This window comes from Miniopterus schreibersii, assembly GCF_964146895.1.
Source record: "Miniopterus schreibersii genome assembly, chromosome: 15".
NCBI classification, from domain to species: domain Eukaryota; kingdom Metazoa; phylum Chordata; class Mammalia; order Chiroptera; family Miniopteridae; genus Miniopterus; species Miniopterus schreibersii.
In genome coordinates this window covers 14,851,755-14,864,151 of record NC_138115.1, presented here as the reverse complement: position 1 = coordinate 14,864,151, position 12,397 = coordinate 14,851,755, and the positions used below count along the sequence as shown (strand labels likewise).

The window sequence follows — 12,397 nt, the reverse complement described above, 5'->3', positions numbered from 1 at the left end:
GGTTCCAACAACAGAAGTCTCTTTGGGGGCAATGATTCCACCAGGCTGTCCCCCACTCAACCTAATAAAATGGTTAAGTCATTTGAGACCAAGAGGGGAATTTGTTGCTAGATTGGCCACCTTGTCATCGCAGAAGCATCCCTTACAAAGTGTGTGACCCTGGGCAAGTTATCTCCTGGAAGGGGGTGGGGGAATGAAATGATTTAATAAACCTAAGGCTCTGAAAACCATAACCAGCACACAGTGAGTGCTTTCTACATGGCAGCCTGCTCCCGCTGCCCGAAACTCTCTTCTGGAGGGCATGTCTAGTCTCCCTCCCCCACCATTGACCTCTCACTCAAGTAGCAAAACCCAGGGAGCAGTCACACAGCAGAAGGTCGGCACAGTTCACAAGAGAAGGCCTTGCTTTTCTCGTAGATTTTCCACTCCGGAAGGTTCTGAAGGGCTGACTTCCTTCCTCCCTCGTTCTGGCCCCGATGAACCTCCTCTTCGCAAATATTAGTGCAGTGCCATCCCAAATGCGAAGGGACCCAATGATGGGGAGCCTACGCTAAGGAGAGCAAATGGCAGGGCCTGGTAGGAAGACCCCAGGGCTAGAAAGCAGAGAGGGCCAGGCCCTTCCTCACGAGGCTCCCCCTCCTCCAGACGCACCTGGCAGGCCTGGCAGCACCCACAGGGCACTCGCAGGGGAGAGGTAAGCCTGTGCGCACCCTCCTCCGGACTCAGTGATCAATCCAGGGGCATCTAAAATAAGGTCCCCCTCTTGGCAAGCAGCCAGGACCAACTGACAGGCCTGGCCCTGCTTACTAGTCACCAAATGGATTTATCGCCTCCCAGGTAAGCGGGTGACCCAGACAGCACGGGCTGGTCCTGTGCACCTGAGAATGGCAGCCCTGGAGTGATTATGTTTCTCGTTCAAACAGTAAACGTGCCGCCATGTTCTACACCCTCTCAGCATAGACTGGGCTACAAATTCAGGCTCCTTGGTCTGTGTGCTCAGTGGGCTTCCTCCAGGAAAGCCCAAGCAGAGCTCCCGCCACCTTCACCGGCCCACACCTACCCTCCGCTTCCTCCCGTCGCCGCCCCACGCGGCCCGCAGGCCTCGCTGCCCTGCTGAGGGGCAGGCGCCTTCTCTCCCTCACCCCTGCTGCCACCACAGCTCCCTTCGCCGTCGCCGTCACCTCCTGCCTGGACCACGGCACTCTCCTCACTGGTCTCCCCGATTCCACTCTGGGGCCCCTGTTAATTCATTCTCCAGCCAGCAGCAAGGGTGAGCATCTCAAAGCAAGTCAGATTACTCACTTGTTGGCAAGCGATCCTCCAAGGGTTCCCAATTTCCCGAAGAATAAAGTCGCACGCCTTGGACCTCACCAGCCTCGCCCCACCCCATCCTCACCTTCCCCCCCGCCCCAGGGCCCTGTCTTCCTTCAGCGCCCAGCGCGCCAGCTCTGTCCCCTCCTCTGCGCCAGCTCTGCCAGCTCTGCCCCAGCTCTGCCAGCTCTGCCCCCTCCTCTCCGGGGGTGCGTCCCTTCCCTCCACAGCCGCGCTCCTCACGGCTGACTCCACCCTTCGGGGCCTTTTCTGGGCACCAAATCTAAGAGTGCCCCCTCTCCTCACCGAAAATGTCTAAGACTGCGCTTCTTTCATTGCACACACCATCATTTGTAGTTACTCATTTATTTGTATTTTAATTGATTATTGACTATTCCACCACCAGAGGCATTAGTGTCAGAACCGGGGTCTAGACAAGTTGTAACGCTGCCGTGTAGTCGCGAGCATCACATCACATCACATGATGTGCTCTAGTGTTTTACAGCTAATAACCCATTAGCTTGCTTAGTCCGCACAGCAACCCTGATGACTCCTCGTACGGATGAGGAACCTGCCCAAACGCACTGAGCAAGCGAGTGGCGGAGGCGGGATTCTCAGTGGGTCTGGCACCAGAGGCCACCCCATCCCTCACCCTCTGTGCTGTGGAAGAAGGCTGCCGAGTTCCTTACACCCATCACCCTTTCTCCTTTCCCACGCAGCCCAGAAAGTTCTAGAGTCGGAACAGCAGACCTCAGGACGCAGTCTCTGCTCCATAGCCCAGCCGTGTTCAGGTGCACGGCTCCAAACTTCACAGGGCACCCTGACTGTTTGTGAGCTAGACGCCAGCGAGGAAGCTGCCCGAGAACATTAGCACCTGCCAGAGTCTGGAAGGGAAGACGGCAGCTTAAGGGCTTCAGCCTTCGCGGTGGCAGCACTCACCGAAATGAAGGCCCGGCTACAGAGCAGTTTCCCCATGAACTTCATTCTCTGAGCCCGTTAACCTCGATAGGACACCTTTCGAACAAACCATTAGGTTCTATGGATGAATCTGCCACCGTGCGTAGACGCGTTTGGTGGATTTCGGACCCTGAACCGGGAATGCATCTTAATGAATTTGGTCTTCCCGTACAAACAGGGTTCATCAGAGATAGGGCGTCTGAAGATGATACAATAAGTGAAGATAAAAGTCAGAGCTCAGCAAAACTGGGGAAGTAAGAGATAAACAAAGGACAATAGCAGATAACAGGCCACAGAACCTAGCATAGGACTCCTGGGACCCCGGGGGCAAAGCCAAGACAGAGCCGAGAGGTAGGATTCAAGCTCCTGCCCTGCTCCCACCTCATATCTCCTCCCTGCACATCATTTACTTCTTTTCAAATAAAAATTTTTTTAAAAAAAAGGAACCCGAGCACTTTAAAAACCAAACATTTGTGTAATTGCCACAATTCCACAGAGTATTGTATTATCCTGAAAGCCTACGACGCGCTGTTAGACACGGGCACATTAGGGCCAATTTGGTAGGGTGTCGGTTGTATTTACAGTTTGGGGTAATATAAAAACAGATGGAAACTGTGAAAATTGACCCCTGGGGGGCTAATGTTGGAGGAAACCAACATTCCACAGTCTGGCCAGAGGTTGGGGGCGATTTGCCCAGACAATATACAGCCACAGCAGCCTCTGAGCACAGGGGCACTTCGTACATGCAAGACCTATTTTTATGGCATCCAATCTGGAATTAGGCTGCAGCAGCCCGGACATAAAATAAAGCAGAGGCAAAAGAAGATAAAAATCTTATATGCTGATTTTCCAAATTAGAGTACAGAAAGAATGTCAGAGTTTATATTACTTCCTACCAGAAATCAATGCTAAAATGTTGCTAAATAATAAAAAACACCCTCTGTTTTTGGATGTCATATTATGTGTCAGGCACTGCGCTAAGCACTGTGAAAATATAATCTCAGGTAAACAAAACAACATCCTTACATAGAGAGTATTTTATCCCTATTTTACAGATAAAGAAACTGAGGCTTAGAGAGGTTAAGTAATTTGCCAACATCCTATGGCTATTAAGTAGTGGATCCAGAATTTAAACCATCGTTTCTATGATGCCAAGGCTCATGGTATTATCTATTGCGCTATATAAAAATAATAAAATATTACCATACATTATTATGAGCTCTTTGCCACAAAAATGAATGAAACATTCTAGCCGGGCCTGGACATTCCTTTTTGAGAGTTACAGTCTCTCTTCTCTATGAGGGAGGCAAAGCACTAGCCTCAGTAAGCAAGTTACACTCATTCAGGGTCTGGTCCACCTGAGGTATGGCTTACCAGAGCATCCCAGAGAGAGACCAACACTGAATCCCTTTTCCACTGCTGCATAACAAATTACCACAAATTTAGCAGCCCCAAACAGCACTCATTTATTATCTCACACTTTCTGTGAGTCAGAAGTCCAGGCACAGCTGGCTGGTCCCTCTGCTCCCGGGTTACCAGGCAGAAATCAAGATGTCCGTGGACTGCATTTCTCATGTGCAGGCTTAACCAGGGGAGAATGAACTTCCAGCTCACTAGGGTTGTTAGAAGGCTCCCTTCCTCGCAGCTGTGTGGATGAGGTTCTGTTTCTCACTGGCTGTGGGCTGAAGTGGAGGCTGCCCCACGTCGCTCAGGAGGCCTTGCTTTGGGGCCCCCCCACAGGCAGTCCACTCCAGGCCAGCAGGAGAGCCTCTCTCCGGTCTGCTAAGACGACTTCTTGGATAATGCAAAGTAGTCATGGGACTGACTCCCAGCGCCCTTGCCATGTTCTATTAGCTGGATACAAATCACGGGTCCTGCCCACACTCAAGTGGAGGGGGTTATGCAAGGGTGTGAGAAGAGGGGGCCGTGCTGGACTTCTGTCCATCACATGTGCCGTCCAACAGAACTTGTTGCAGTGGCCACGCTCCACTTCTGTGCTGCCCAATACAGCAGCCACCGGCCGCATGTGGCTCCTGAGCATCTGATGCGCAGCTAGTGCAACTGTGGGCCATCGTTTTCGATATTACTTAATCTTAGTCAATTTAAATTTCAATAGTTACATGCGGCTAGTGGCTACCTTATTGAACAGGGTGTGGACTTTAACCAAAATCCAAATTATATACTAATTAGGTTTTAAAACTTTTTAAACTTTTATTTTATTTTGTGTCAATCTTTCAAAATATTTCACAATCATCTTACTGTCAATTTCAAACATTTCTTGGGGACTATTCACTTCAGTATCTACCTACCAGACTTCATTTTTCCATTTTCCAAACTTCTTCCAAACCATTTGCACCAATGCAACCTCAGGCACCTGGAACTTACGGCCAGTGAGGGGTTATGGAAATGTACGCATCCTTACGCTTCCCCAAGTCCTCATCTCCATGGCAACGCACCGAAAAATAAAGGCCTGTCCTTTCCACTCTTTTCATAACTCAGACCTCTTCTAACTCGTAGTCTAATGTCAATGAGTAAAACAGAATCAGTGGTGGGTGGTTGACAAAATGAAAATCAATGAAGGAAAACAAAATTGCAGAATTATCGGCAGAAAGCGCATAAACCACTTCCCCCAGTTACATGAGGGGACAGAGCCAGCCACTTCCCACACGGCTGCCTCAGCGCAGCGACCCCTTCCCAGCCCCAGCGCTGGACCACCTGCTCCAGTTTCACTGGACGACGGTTTTCTTAACCCGGCGGTTTACAAACAGTGACCTGGCAGCGCTAGCTCCGGGGATACAATCACTGTTACCAAAACAAAAAGAAGGGTCAGGCTCAAATAAGTTCTGAGAGCACAGGAAAAATAAATGTGGACAGGTTGCTTACACTGCAGGAGTTTTCCGAGCCTTTACTATTGCAAAGTACACTGTGAGTCTCCAAAAAGGCACAAGGTAGAGGGTGCTTACTGGACTGATGTGACCCAAATCCCTTTCCCCCCAGCACCATCCTACTGAATCACTGCTCTGATGGATAAAGTCTGAGGAATAATAGCGTTAATCCGGGTTTCCCAATCTTTAGGCATCAGGGTATCATCGCAATGGTTTTTGTGACACCATAACTACCTGTGCCACTTGACATTTTTCTTTAAATATTTTCACCTCACATATCTTTTAGTCTTAGATTCTTTCCACGCAAGAATTAGTGAAATCATATGTTTGCCCTGCAAGTTTATGGATGTTCCAGTACAAAAAGGCATAGCTAATGAAATGCATAAATGTTCATCTGTACCAGCTAAAGGTGTCCTAATTTTTAAACACGTGTAACTAATGTCAACAGAGATTCCCGGGTACCACTGAGGCCAGGGCTAGAAACGATGGAGACAGCATTTAAGAACGCGGGGGAGCAGGAGCTGAGCTCCCACCTTCCACATACGGCTGATGAGATGATTGCTCAGAGCACTCACTTGGTTGACAGTGAGACCCTCAGCATCCCTGGGAATTGTCAAGTGAGCTGTAAGGTACAAACAGTTATCTCTGGTTTCTACTGAGCTGGTCCCGAGGTATCCCCAGTTCGAGTAGTCAAATCTCCTTTTCATTTGGCACTGAGTAAGTGACCCTCTCAGCGTCTTCATTATTCCAAAGCAGGTGGAGACTGCTGACCTGCACTCTCCCCTTAAGACATTCTAGCCCTGACTGGCCTGAGGATTCTGCTTAGAAACAGAACAACACCTTTTCTTTGCTTTTCAAAAGCAACACCAATGGGCCATCCAGGCTGAATCAGGGGGACCCTGGATCAACTCTAGTAACTTCAGACTAGAGACAGGTCAAAAGTGACAATGGGACAGGGTGAGCTTGAGAGCTGTGACTTGGAGCCTGATTGCATGGGTTCAAATCTCAGATCAACCATTTCTTCTCTGAAGAGCCTGGGACAGGTGAATTAATTTTCTTATAACAGTTTCATCATCTTTAAACCAGATTTGAACATTAAAATAATACTCAAAGGAGAAATAAATGAAAGAATGCAGGAAGAGTGCCTGGCATACAGTAAGGGATCTATAATGCCACCTAACAATAATTTCAATAATAAAGAGAAGAATAATAATGACAGTGGCTTCTTCCCCCCATGCATCCAGGCTGGCTTACTGTGAGGGACAGACAGCTACCCTGCTCAGTGACAGCTGTTACAGGACACTGTGCTGGACTGAGCTATTGGAAAGAAGACTCCCATGCCCTCAACCCCACCCACTGGGACGCCCCAAGCACCGTGAAGATGGCACCTATCTGGAGTGCTGGCTTATCTCACCTCCACAGTTAAAAGCTCGGATCTCAGTAGGCAGTGTGACAGGGCTATTGGGTGCTCTGGACGCGGTGTCTGGGTCACATGTCTGCCTCTGCCTTTGTTGGTTGTGTGGCCTCAAGTCTGGGGTCTGATCTAATTCACTTTAAAATCAATAAAAACATAAATTTGTGGCATTTCCTATCCCCCTTATTTTGTGGAGCAGGATTCAGCTCTGCTATATAAGTTATGACAATTCCCAGATACTTCCAAGCCATAGATATACTTGGGCAGCTCTTATTTCATCTGTCCTTCCTGGGATCAGTGCACTCCTGTTCTCTCAACTGCCCCTATAGAAAAGTTTTCTACTTGACAATGGTTACTCAAACCACAACGATCAGAGAATGCCAAGAGCCAGCCTAGACCTGTGTCTACATCAGGAATATTCTAAAAAACACAGTGACCTCTCAGGCTTCCTCCAGAGCCTATCCGCAGATCCCTGACCCCAAGAACATTAACGGTCCCTTTCACACTCACCTCTTCCTGACCCAGTCTATTTCCTCAAGAGGCACAATCCTCCACCCTAGAGTCATGATAGGATCTTTACCTGGAAGGATATAGGAAAACCCTGAGCATCCACAGTTTTTCACATCCTTTCTAGTTTCCACCTGGAAGGCAATGCTTCTGGAGCTCCCAGGTCCAGAGTAGTCCAACTTTTAGGAATGTCGTTCCATCTAAAATTAACAGAGTGGCAACCAGGACTCAGGTTCATAAGCATGCATGCTACAGAAGGTAGAGCTCGATCAGCATGTCTCTGGACGAGGCAATGCACAGGTTAAATCCTTGGGACCACTTTGGGATGGAGATACTGTTATCCCCACTACAGACCAGGTGAGCAGGGAAGCAACTTGCTTAGAAGGCTCTTCCAGTTAGGACAGAGGGCTGGGTTCCCTTCCAATCTGCTCGACTCCAAATCTCACGTCATTTTCCTAACCGCTCATTGCTATTCTTGGATTTACCTCACTTGCTAATTTCCTATCAGAGCTAACCAGAATAATCCTTCCGCTAAAAACCCACCATTACCTGGCTGTAAGATTGTTTTCCCAAAGCTGTGCCACCACCACTCCCCATCAGCAGTTCCAAGCACCATCTCATTCCCACCACAGAAAACTCAGCAGAATATTCTTACATCAGGAGATGCGCGCGCGCGCGCACACACACACACACACACACTAGTTCACACACACTTACTATTATATTTATCTCACACAAACATACACACATATATTTACATCTCTCTCCCTCCCTCCCTCCCTCCCTCCGACACACACATATACCTGAGCTGTGCCTGGGAGGGCATCTCTCTTTTAGGCAAAGGCTCTATCCATTATATAAAACAGACACCACGGGAGACTGAAAACCATCTGAGACTCTGTGAAGACAGATGGACAGACAGGAGGAAGCCTGCTCTAAATTCCTCATACAGCATCCAAGGAAACCATTTACCCAATGAATAGCTGATGTTTGGGGAATAACTGAAGTTTTACAAAATTCCTATGGAATAATGATAAATGAGTCTATTAAATGTAGCTGTAGCATAATTTAGAAATGAGAAATAACTTAAAGTCACATTGTATAGACTGATTTTTCTATACCAGTAGGTAATAAGTCATATTAATTTTTTTTACTTCTATGAGAAAAACATCATCAATATTAATTAGGTGAATATGGAAAATATTTAAGATTCAAGATAAAGCAGAAAAAAAGGAATTCACTTGCAAAAAAGTGGGTGTTTTGCTCTGCTAAGTGTCTCAACCTCATATTTTTTACCCTATCCAGTGATTCTTATTATTATGAAACCCATTTGCTGGTAAAAATCCTAAATTCTTTCTTGTTACAGCTTGTAAGATCAGAATTATTCTTCTACCAAAGAAGACATCAGAAGCAAGAAAGATTTTCCCCTTTCCAACTGAAGAAACTTAAAACCTCTATAAATTTAACACAGCCAAAGTCCAGCCCATGAAAAAAGCAACATTCTATTAAAAATAATGTGTCCAGTTAATACTAAATTTTTCTGCCATAGTGAATTCAAGTCCTATGTTGCTTATATTTTTAATTAATTGATATTCTTTCCATTCGATCTTCCTTTTCTTTAAAAAAAAAATAATACATTTAATTTGGATCTTCAAGAAAACTAGCCATTTGTTTACATCCTAAATGTAGATGTGAAATATAAAGGAGCTGTAGCTTCCCTAGCTGTTGGCATTTACTTTCTACAGGTGAAAATTGATTAAAGGAAAAAATCCTGGCAACACCTGAACACGTGATGGTTAAAAAATCAGAAGTTTCTCACTGACTGAATTGTTGGGAATGGAGTATTTTATGATACAGATTTGCAAATTTCTATGAACTGGAAACATTTCCTGGGCAATTAATCAAGGGGAACTTTTATGTAGAAACACATCTCCATTGAGCTATTCAGAAACGATCCCGCAGGCTGCAATGACTAATTATAAGTCTCAGACCCGGGCAGTTTGCTGAAATGCTTTTCTTCAGGCCATTAAAAATACCATGACAACATACAAATGCAGCAAGAAGAATAAACTAACTACAGGAAGTCACAATTACAGAAAGGAATCATTCAATGCGTGTGACCTTTGCACAAAAATGATGCACGTTTACTTGACACTACAGGCCCTCCTCTCCCTTCCCCTTTGATGGGCCCGTGTACTTCCCACTAACATTAATGAGAGGTATGTGCTAAAAATGAAAAGCTGCTAACTCCAGCCATCTGTGCATTCCTGGTACGAATAAAATTGAATGTCATCACTACCCTCTTGGATTTCTCGGTAATGCTCTTTGCTGATAAGAACTTTGAAAAAATACCAATGGCTTTTTTTGTGTTTTTTTTCTTACTCATACAAAGCATGCCGGTTCCCCTTGCTACATAAAGGAGTCTATTCTGCTCTGACTCCAGGCAGCCACTGAGAGGTGGGGTGAGATAAATCCCTGCTTATCAAGATAACTGTTTCCCACTCAGTATAAATGGAGACAAAGTATACCCAGACCCGAATGATTAAAACGGCCAGATTCTTAGCAGGTTAACTCATTACTTTTAGGCCTTCCCCTGCCAGCCCTGAAAGCTAAGTAGCTGTCTTAACAGCCTGCAGCGATCACTTCCAAACTACTCTCTTGCCCTACAGCTATACTAAAATGGAGTTAATTCATCTTTCCTTTATGAATTACTGACTGTCAAGAATTTGAGAAGGTCCCAGGCTTTAATGGAGACCTTTGGAAAGAGAGACCATGTGCTGGAGAACCCAAGGTATGCCGGGGAGCCAGGAAATCTGGAAGACTGGAAAGCCACTGGTCAGGAATGAGACCTCTACCTATAAATAGTGGAAGAGGCTCATGTGACATCTCCAGTCACAGCTAAGTGTCTCCTCGATGAGAACTGGGCACATACAGCACATAGGGCCATGCAGTTATAACTCCCTGAGCCCCAGTCAGCCCATCCCCAGCAAGCCAAACCCTTTTCAATGGGCCCTTCACCTGCCCTTCTCAGGATGTACGCTGAATTTCGCCTCTAGGAACCCAAGGCTGTAATGATCAGGTGGGTCATTTCTTCCTCTGGAGCTGCATAGAAGGCCGTGGTGCTTGGGATCCTCTCTTAGATTTGATCATTAGATCTAGTTTTATGTGACATATGATGACAGAGCTGCTAAGAATATTTATTAGCTTGGCTAACAACTAAAGAAAAATGGTAATCGCAGCTCTCTGGAGAGCCTTTTTAAATTTCATTTTATGGCACTATAAAATGAGGCCATGCCCTGAGCATGTAAATGGGCAAATTATTTGGTTGGAAGGGGCTCAAATTTGGAAATTGAGTCATATCAATAGACAAAAGCTAAGTGAATATTCAAGGTAAAGTCCATTTCATAGGTAGCTAAGACAGCACCAAAACAGGGTAAGTATCTATTTAATATAAGTGACCACGTATGTGTTTGGGGTCAGAATTACATTTTGAAAAAGTTCTTAATATTTCCTAAACTGTTCTTAATCCTACTCACAGCACCCTCAAAACAGCAATGCCAGTATAAAACTTTTATCTGGTAATTTATTGGTAAGCAACATATTTAATTATAAATATAATAGTATAAATGCACCTACTTTCCCTAAGGGCATCATTTTTTAAAGCTATCACCCTTTCAACTTACTTTAAAAATGTTAATTATTGCGTATTAGATAGCATTTTTAAAACGGAACACAACAAATATAAGTGTAAAATTACTAGCACAAAAGAGAATATAAGAAGTCATATACCTAATAAGTGTCTAGTATCCAGAATATACAAATAACTCATACAACTCGACAATAAAAAAACAAATAACACAATAAAAAGTGGCAACGGATCTAAATAGAAATTACTCCAAAGAAGATATATAGATGGCCAACAATCACGTGAAAAGATGCTCAACATTACTAGTTACTAAGGAAATGAAAATCAAACCCCCCAAAACATACCACTTCATGCTACTAGGATTGCTATGCTCAAAAGGAAAAACAATAAAAAGTGTTTTGGTGAGAATGTAAAGAATTAGAGCAAATATATGATGCTGGTGGAAATGTAAAATAGCACAGTCACAGTGGACAACAACTGGCACTTCCTCAAGAAGTTAAACATAGAGTTACCACATGATACAATTCCACTCCTAGGTATATACTGAAGAAAAATTAAAACTTATGTTTAAGCAACAACTGGCACATGAATTTTCATATAAGCATTATTTATAATAGCTCAGAAGTAGAAAGAGCCCAAAAGCTGACCAACTAATGAATAGGTAAGCAAAATGTGGTATGCCCATGCAATGGAATATTATGCAGCACAGACAGGAATGAAGTACAGATACAAGCTCCAGTGTGAATGAACCCAGCACATTACGCTAAACGAAAGAGGCCAGTCACAAAACACGTTATACTAACCAATTTATATGAAATATTGCAAACATGCAAATCCATAGAGACAGAAAGTAGATTAAGGGCTGACAGAAAGAGAGAAATGACTGCAAAAATGAGTGTGATAGGGTGTCTTTCTGGGTGATAAAATTTAATCCTGGAATTAGATAGCGGTGGTGGTTACACAACTCTGTGAACATACCTGGAATCACTGAATTCTACGGGTGAATTTTATGGTATTTAAATTATATCTTAATAAAAAATTGTATGTGCTAATAATAAAAAATTAAGTGATACGAAAAGTTTATAAAAAGAAGTCATACTTCCCTTCCACCTCCCCCAATAACCACTCCCACTGTTACTGTTTTTTTGTCAACCTTCCCAGGAATTTTTACTCGTAATGCATAAACAGACACAACACGTCCCTCTGAAAACACAATGGAAAATGCTATACATTTTATAACATGTCTTGGACATCCTTCCATGTCAGGAACATGTAACTGGAGTGTGGATAAAGGGGCTGGCGAGGGACGTGCAGCCGTCGGAGGGGAGGCCAAGCGGAGCCTGAACTCCCGCTCCAGGCGAGCGAGGCCCTGCAAGTCTCTAATCTGCAAATATCTACTGAGCAACTCCGCCCGAATGTCCCACATACGGCTCGATATGTCCAAAACTAATTTCTCAGCTGTCTCCTCTCCAGGGCAAGGATCACCTGCTGCACTGCAGCCCCTTCTCTAGCAAAGCCACCCGAGATGGGGAGCCAGGGAGAAGGTCCTTCCTCCCAACACTTCTGCACACCAAGGGGCCACCACGAGCCACCGCTGAAACTGAATTTAAAATAGCTACGAATACAGTTACCTTTCTATTCTTCTTGCTGCCATCTTGGCGCAGGCCTTTGTCTTCT

At 45.0% G+C, this 12,397-nt stretch overlaps 1 protein-coding gene across 1 annotated transcript in view; it reads right to left on the bottom strand.

Moving 5' to 3' along the window:
* The window catches only part of ERC2 (ELKS/RAB6-interacting/CAST family member 2), an 809,820-nt gene that overhangs the window by 399,102 nt on the left and 398,321 nt on the right, over positions 1–12,397 (bottom strand). The gene's annotated exons all lie outside the window — the stretch shown is intronic.